This window comes from Benincasa hispida, chromosome 4 (assembly GCF_009727055.1).
Source record: "Benincasa hispida cultivar B227 chromosome 4, ASM972705v1, whole genome shotgun sequence".
NCBI classification, from domain to species: Eukaryota; Viridiplantae; Streptophyta; class Magnoliopsida; order Cucurbitales; family Cucurbitaceae; genus Benincasa; species Benincasa hispida.
This window is the reverse complement of record NC_052352.1, coordinates 1,742,842-1,750,263: the sequence shown is the minus strand read 5'-3', so window position 1 is coordinate 1,750,263 and position 7,422 is coordinate 1,742,842.

Sequence of the window (7,422 nt, the reverse complement as noted above, 5' to 3'; positions counted from 1 at the left end):
AGTTACTGCGCATCGCCTCGAAGCACCCTGGGAATGTCCCCCTAAAGGATGACAATTTTGTGCGTTTATTTATTTGATCTCCTGTAAGAGGATAAGGTAACTTAGTTTCTTTTCCTAATTTGTTTTTTCCCTACGGTAAGCGAATTAGGGTGGGACTCTGGCACCGAAAACGAGGGGTTACACTTATACAGAATAGTTAAATGTTAACGATTCTTGACCGAAAAAATGGTAGCTTTTAGGTTCAGTTCCAAGAGTTGGTTTTGCCTAATGGTTGAGAATGTCTCATCCCAGTGAAGGGGCAACTGATCACCCCACTGGTGGCGTTTGTCCCGACTCACTGGGGCATCATTGTAAAATAGAAGTCTATAACTTAGGGTACTTGAATCTGTTTTTCAAAACTAATTGGTTTAAAAGTGGTTTAACAAAAACTAATCAAGATTTCTTCGTATTTTCAGCAACTTTTTCAAATGGCTACAGCCACTTTATCACTGTTAAGTGTCGAAAAATTAACTGGCGACAATTTTTCAACATGGAAACATATGTTCACGATGATCCTAATCATCGAGGATCTCAGATTCGCTCTCACAGAGGCTTGCCCTCCTATTCCACCTCCAAATGTCGCTCGAAATGTTCAGAAGGCATACCAGCGATGGACAAGGGTGAATGAGAAGGCCGAAGCCTATATCTTGGCAAGTCTTTCTGACGTCTTGGAGTTGTGGAATGGGCGTAAAGCTAGTTTACGTCATTTTCGCATTTGGGGTTGCCCTGCACATGTACTTGAGGCTAATCCCAAGAAGTTGCAACCACGGTCAAGGTTGTGCCTCTTTGTAGGCTACCCCAAAGGTACATGAGGGGGTTATTTTTATGATCCGATGGAAAATAGGGTGTTTGTTTAAAAAAAAATGCTACTTTCCTAGAGGAGGATCATATAAGGGAGTACAATCCACGAAGCAAAGTCGTATTACGTGAACTTTCCAATGAAACTACTGAAACTTCAACAAGAGTTGTTGAAGTGCCTGCTACATCAACAAGAGTTGTTGATGGGAGTTCAACCAGTAGGTCGGTTCCACCCCAAGAGTTGAGGGAACCTCGATGAAGTGGGAGGGTTGCGAACCCACCCGTTTGCTATCTGGATTTCACGAAAATCCTTGCTATGGTAGCATATGGCGACATTGAGGATCCATTGTCTTATAAGAAGGCAATGAAGGATGTTGATCGGGATGAATGGGTCAAGGCCATGGATCTCGAGATGGAGTCGATGTACTTCAACTCAGTATGGGATCTTGTAGATCAGCCTGATAAGATTCGCCCTACAGGTTGTAAATGGATCTACAAGTACAAACGGGGTGCTGATGGGAAGGTACAGACCTTCAAGACTCGACTTGTGGCAAAGGGTTATACCCAGGTAGAGGGAGACGACTAAGAGGAGACTTTCTCGCCTGTTGCCATGTTAAAGGCGATCTGCATCCTCCTGTCCAATGCAACTTATTATAATTATGAGATCTGGCAAATGGACGTCAAGGTGACCTTTTCGAATGGCAATCTTGAGGAGACCATTTATATGGTGCAGCCCCAGGGATTCATAGCCCAAGGTCAAGAACAAAAGGTTTGCAAACTGAATCGGTCTATTTATGGACTGAAACAGACATCTCGATCTTGGAACATACGATTTGATGCTGCGATTAAGTCGTATGGCTTTGACCAAGACGTTGATGAACCTTGTGTCTACAAGAAGATCATCAACCCTTCATTAGTCTTCTTAGTGTTGTATCTATACGATATTCTACTCATTAGGAATGATGTAGGTCTACTAGCTGTAATTAAGAACTGGCTAGCGACTCAATTCCAAATGAAAGATTTAGGAGAGGCTCGGTTTGTTCTAGGGATCCAAATTTTTCGAGATCGTAAGAACAAAGTGCTAGCATTGTCTCAGGCATCGTACATTGACAAGATGTTGCTCAAGTACTCGATGCAGAACTCTAAGAGTGGCCTACTGCTATTCAGGCATGGAGTCACTTTATCTAAGGAAATGTGTCCTAAGACGCCTCAAGAGGTTGAAGAAATGAGATGGGTCCCACATGCGTCTGCCGTTGGCAGTTTGATATACTCGATACTCTATACTCATCCAGACATCTGCTACACTGTGGGCATAGTCAATAGGTATCAGTCTAACCCAGGCCAGGGTCACTAGGCCGTAGTGAAGAACATCCTCAAGTATCTTTGGAGAACAAGGGACTACATGCTCGTATATGGTTCGAGGGATTTGATCCTTACAAGATACACGGATTCTGACTTTCAGACTGATAAGGACTTTCGCCAAGTCCACATCAGGGTCAGTCTTTACTCTTAACGGATAAGCTAATAATGTGTGAAGCACTAAGCAGGGGTGCATCGCCGACTTCACTATGGAGGCGGAGTACGTAGCGGCTTGCGGAAGCTGCTAAGAAGATCGTCTGGCTTAGGAAGTTCTTGACAGACCTGGAAGTTATTCCAGATATGTCTAGGCCCATTACCCTCTATTGTGATAATAGTAGGGTAGTGCGAACTCAAAGGACCACGGAGTCACCGGTGCATAAACAATAGAGCGGAAGTATCATCTGATCCGCGAGATAGTGCATCGAGGGGACGTGATCGTCACACAGATCGCTTCAAGCCACAATGTTGCTGATTCGTTTATGAAGGCTCTCACGGCTACAGTGTTTGAGGGTCACCTACGGAGCATGGGTCTACAGGATAACCCGTGGCTGAACTAGGGCAAGTGGGAGATTTTATTGTACTGGGCTTTTACGTGCCCTAGTTTATTGTTTTGTACTCAGTTTTTTGTACACCCCACTGCTTAGGATGAGAGAGATTTTGGGTTTAGATGCCCTAAAGTCTCGTGTCCTGTAGTTTGTAAACAGTATATACGAACACCTGTGATTGTTAATATATGATATTTACTTCACATCTTGTTGTTTTACTCGGTTATTTGTTTTATTTGCTTTACCAGAAATCAATAAACATAAAATCTCTGGTTATCTGTATGTGACTCAAGCACATATGTGGTGACATACAAGTGAATCATGTCTTGATGAATAACCAAAATGGTCTATAGTATATGGATATAGGAAGGAAACCTTATCCTGGTAATGTTACAGATGCGGCCCGCTTTGTGGAATGGTCACAAGGGTTGTGACTTGCCACGGATGATCTGATCCTATCATTCGTATTGGGGACATGCGAGCGGGGGTGTCCTATACAAAGAGTTTGTATAAGTCCTGACCACGAAGTGTTAATATCTCGTTATATAACACCGTTCATGACAGAGACTTCACTTCACTAAGATGACCATAGGTACCATGACCTCAATCCTGAGTGAGTTGGGAACTCCTGCCATTGAGGGCAGTCCTTTGATTTGTATGGGTGCGAGTGGTCAAGTCACCGATTCAAACCTACCATTTTGAGGATTCGTCTGATTTGGGAGCTGGGAACTCAATTACACAAGATGGAATTCACTTTTTCCTCGAGGCAGGGGTAAGTAGATAGATGGCTCCCTTAAAGGCTGATTCCGGGGCTTGAACGATGTGGCGCCACACACCTTCTCTTGGCCCGAGAGGTGTTCACACATAGTTGGACTATGTGGTATTGTTCATTAGAGGAATCAGTGGTACTTAAGGAGTGAGATGTAACTACAGGGGTAAAATGGTAAATAGGCCCAGCTGTACTTACGAGCATCTGTGAAAGGTCATCGTACTCATGATTGGTTATATCCAATGGACATAGAAATATATCTGTGGTAAGAAGAGTTCAACTGTTAGTCTTTAGTGGAATCACTAACAGTTAACGGATGGTGAATCTCGTGGCTAAAGAGTTTAGTTACCTATTCACGTACCGTTGGAGCTTCGAGCCACAGGTCCATTAGGTCACCTAGGTAGCTTGGATAAAGTCGAGAACCAGTGTTTAGGTTAATTTCAAATGTTCAAATTGACAAGAGAAAGTTCAATTATATATGATATAATTGGATTGGTTAATTATATGGGATATAATTGGCTAAATGTATGAGATACATTATTTTGGAGGAAGTTAGATATAAATATGATTTATATCAAGTAGAGGAAAATTACTGCAATAGATATATGATATCAAACTATAGGATATAAATATAATATGATTATATTTATTAATTAAATTAATTGATTAATTATTTAATAATTAACCAATTAATTCACATTTGAACGTGGGAACATAAGGCCGCAAAGGTTAAGGTAACCGGCGGGTTAAAGTTTTAAAATCGTTTTCATTTTGAAGAATTAATTCAGTCGTGCTTTTGATCCTGCGCTCCAAAAAGGATTCGTGAAAGAGCGATCGCGAGAGCCTATACGATAAAATCTCATTCGTCTAAACGATAGTCTAGTTCACGCGTTCTCTGTACGATCATATACCTCTTTCCTAAACGATCGTCCAATTTTTCCTAAACGATTGTGTAGCTCTACTATCCGATAAGCGTCTCCGCTATACGATAGCAGAGTTCTTCTCGCCCGCGCTTATCGTCTACATAAAGTCTTCTCCTCCGTCCTCTACCAAACTCACCAAAGCCCACTCTTTAGGTTTTTGATGCCGAGGATACTCGGGTTTCCCTTGTCGTGGTGTTGTCCCCGCGGCCTTGTTCGTGTACATTCAGATCGAGCAGTAACAGTCAATAGACTTGCCGGTTGCTGGTAGCTCGGTGGGAGTTTTTCGCTGCTTTGGGTTCACGCATACGAAGATCGTCTTCCTCTGGTATGAACCCCTTCTCTCTATGTTTTATTGTATTCTGAGCATGCCGTTGATGAGTTTAATTTGCACAACTGTTAGTATGGACTGTATATCGTTTGTGTTCTGGTCACTGTGAAATCGGAACGATCTAAGCCCACTCATGAAACTCTCGGTATGAGATCGTTCATGCCCACCTTCCGCGATCGTCTAAGCGTCTACAATGCCACAAAGCACTATCGCCTAAGCAATCACTTAGCTAGCGCCTCTGTATCGCATACGTGGGATCGCATAGGTAGTAACTAAGAGATGAAGCTTGCTACCTACACGATCGTCTAGCTCGCGCCTTCTACTAAACGACGAGCATCGCATGCTCCCACTACGATCGCCTACCTCTAGCGCCTATGCGATTGGCAACCAACGCCACGCGATATGGTAAATGATTTACCCCATCGCTTAGCATTAGCTTCGCCTACCTTCAGCGCCTATGTGATCGTGCAACTAACGCCACGCGATATGGTAAATGATTTACCCCATCGCTTAGCATTAGCTAAACGATCGATTAGAAAATACTACACGATAAGGCAAGTTCAATGATAAGGCAAAGGACTAGATTTTGGCTGGCTTATCTAAAGTCTTGGCCAAAAAGCATGAGACCATGATCGCTACACACCAGATCATGAATCATTGCATGACATGGTTGGAAAATCTTCCTCACAAGCCATGCATGATGCTCTCAAGTTCATCTTCAGTACACAGACGGCTGAAGGATCGTCTGTTAGGGAACATGTCCTTAACTTGAAGAACTATTTCAACACCGTTGATATGAATGGAAGTCTCATAATGACCCCAACCAACTAAGCTTTATCATGCAATTGCTGCCACCTACGATGAAGGACTAAGTCCGAAAGCATAGACAACTTTCTGCAATTTTGTAGCAATTGTGTTATGAACAAAATTGACTACAATCCCACCACCCTTCTTAACGAGCTACAATTTTTTGAGTCTTTAATGAAAACAAAAAGAAATAATGGGGAGGCAAATGTTGCCTTCTCCAAAAAGAAAAAGTTCAACTGAGGTTCGACTTCTGGAACTATATCTGTGTTGGGTTGTATGTCTTAAAACTTGCAGTTTGTAGAGTTAAACATTTTCTATTATCAATAAAGATGTTATTCAACATTTCTTCAATAAAGTTGTTATTGAATTTGTAAATTGCACTTGTAAAGACTAAATCCAAGAAACTAAGATCCATGGCTATTATATGAATACTTGAACTTTACGTGGAGACATAAAAGTGGATCAAGTTCGAGTAAATAGTCAAAATGATATATAATATACGAATAAGGTTGGGTGTCTTATTTTGGTAACACTATCCGATATAGCCTACTCTGTAGTTATTAATAAAAGATCTCTGATTGTAGATGACCTATGAGCAGAAACAGATTATCCAAACTCCATTGTGAAAGAATTCATACATTTACAGTCATACTAAATAGATTATACATTAAATCATAAATTACAGCATGCTTTGAATTAAATAAAAAGGATGAAGAGACAATATCTTTGAAGAACCCTTCTTCAAGTATATCCCTCGATCAAACACGAACACAACGAGCAACTTGAACTCCCTTGAACAGCAACGAGTATCAACTCAATCCTCGAACAAACCGGACACAACCACAAGATTACCTTGGTATTCTCGTTGTAAGAATCCAGGAGTAGTGGGCTCTGGCTTATTTTGGTTTGAGGGAAGAGGAGAAGATCGAGTAAATGATAACATTGTCGTGTAGAAGATGAAGTCTATCGCATAGATTCGATACTCGATCGTTTAGTCTCTCAAGCTATCGTCTAGTAAACTCGATTACTTGTTAAGTCAGTCTGTGATTTTGAAATCAAATTTCATTTTATCTAAATTAGCCATAAAATCGTGCAACTACCCACTAAGGATGGTTATTGTGAAAAAGATTTTTAATTAATAAATATAAATAAATAAGATAACTAACTTATCATATTATATTTATAACCTATAGTTTTAATATCACATCATATGAAATATATAAACCATAGTCATTTTTCTTCATTTTATGGTCTTTAATATAAATCATATTTATATTAAATTTAATAACTATGAATCTAGTTCATAGAAATTATATTTGAATCATATTTAAATATTAGTTTGTCCAATCCAACAATAATATATGAAATACATTATATCAATTATATCATATATAATTTAATTAATTTAATTATATCAAATATAATCAAATCCCCTCTTATTAATTTGAACATTTCAAATTAACCCAAAAACTGATTCTCAACTTGAATCCATTGAGCTACCAAAGGGACGTGGACCTGTAGCTTGAAGCTCCAACGGTACGTGAATAACTGACTAAACTCTTTAATCACATTATCCACCATCTGTTAACTGTAGGGCACTCCACTAAAGACCGACAACTGCATTTTTTGCACTATAAATATATTTTTGTGTCCATTGAATATAACCAATCAACAGTACGATGACCCTTCATAAATCGCTCGTAAGTACAGTTGGGCCAATTTACTATTTTGCCCCTGTAGTTACATCTAACTCCTTAAGTACCACTGATTCCTCTAATAAACAATATATCATAGTCCCGCTATGACTAAACTCCTTTTGAGCCAAGAGAGGGTATGACGCCACATCTTGGAATC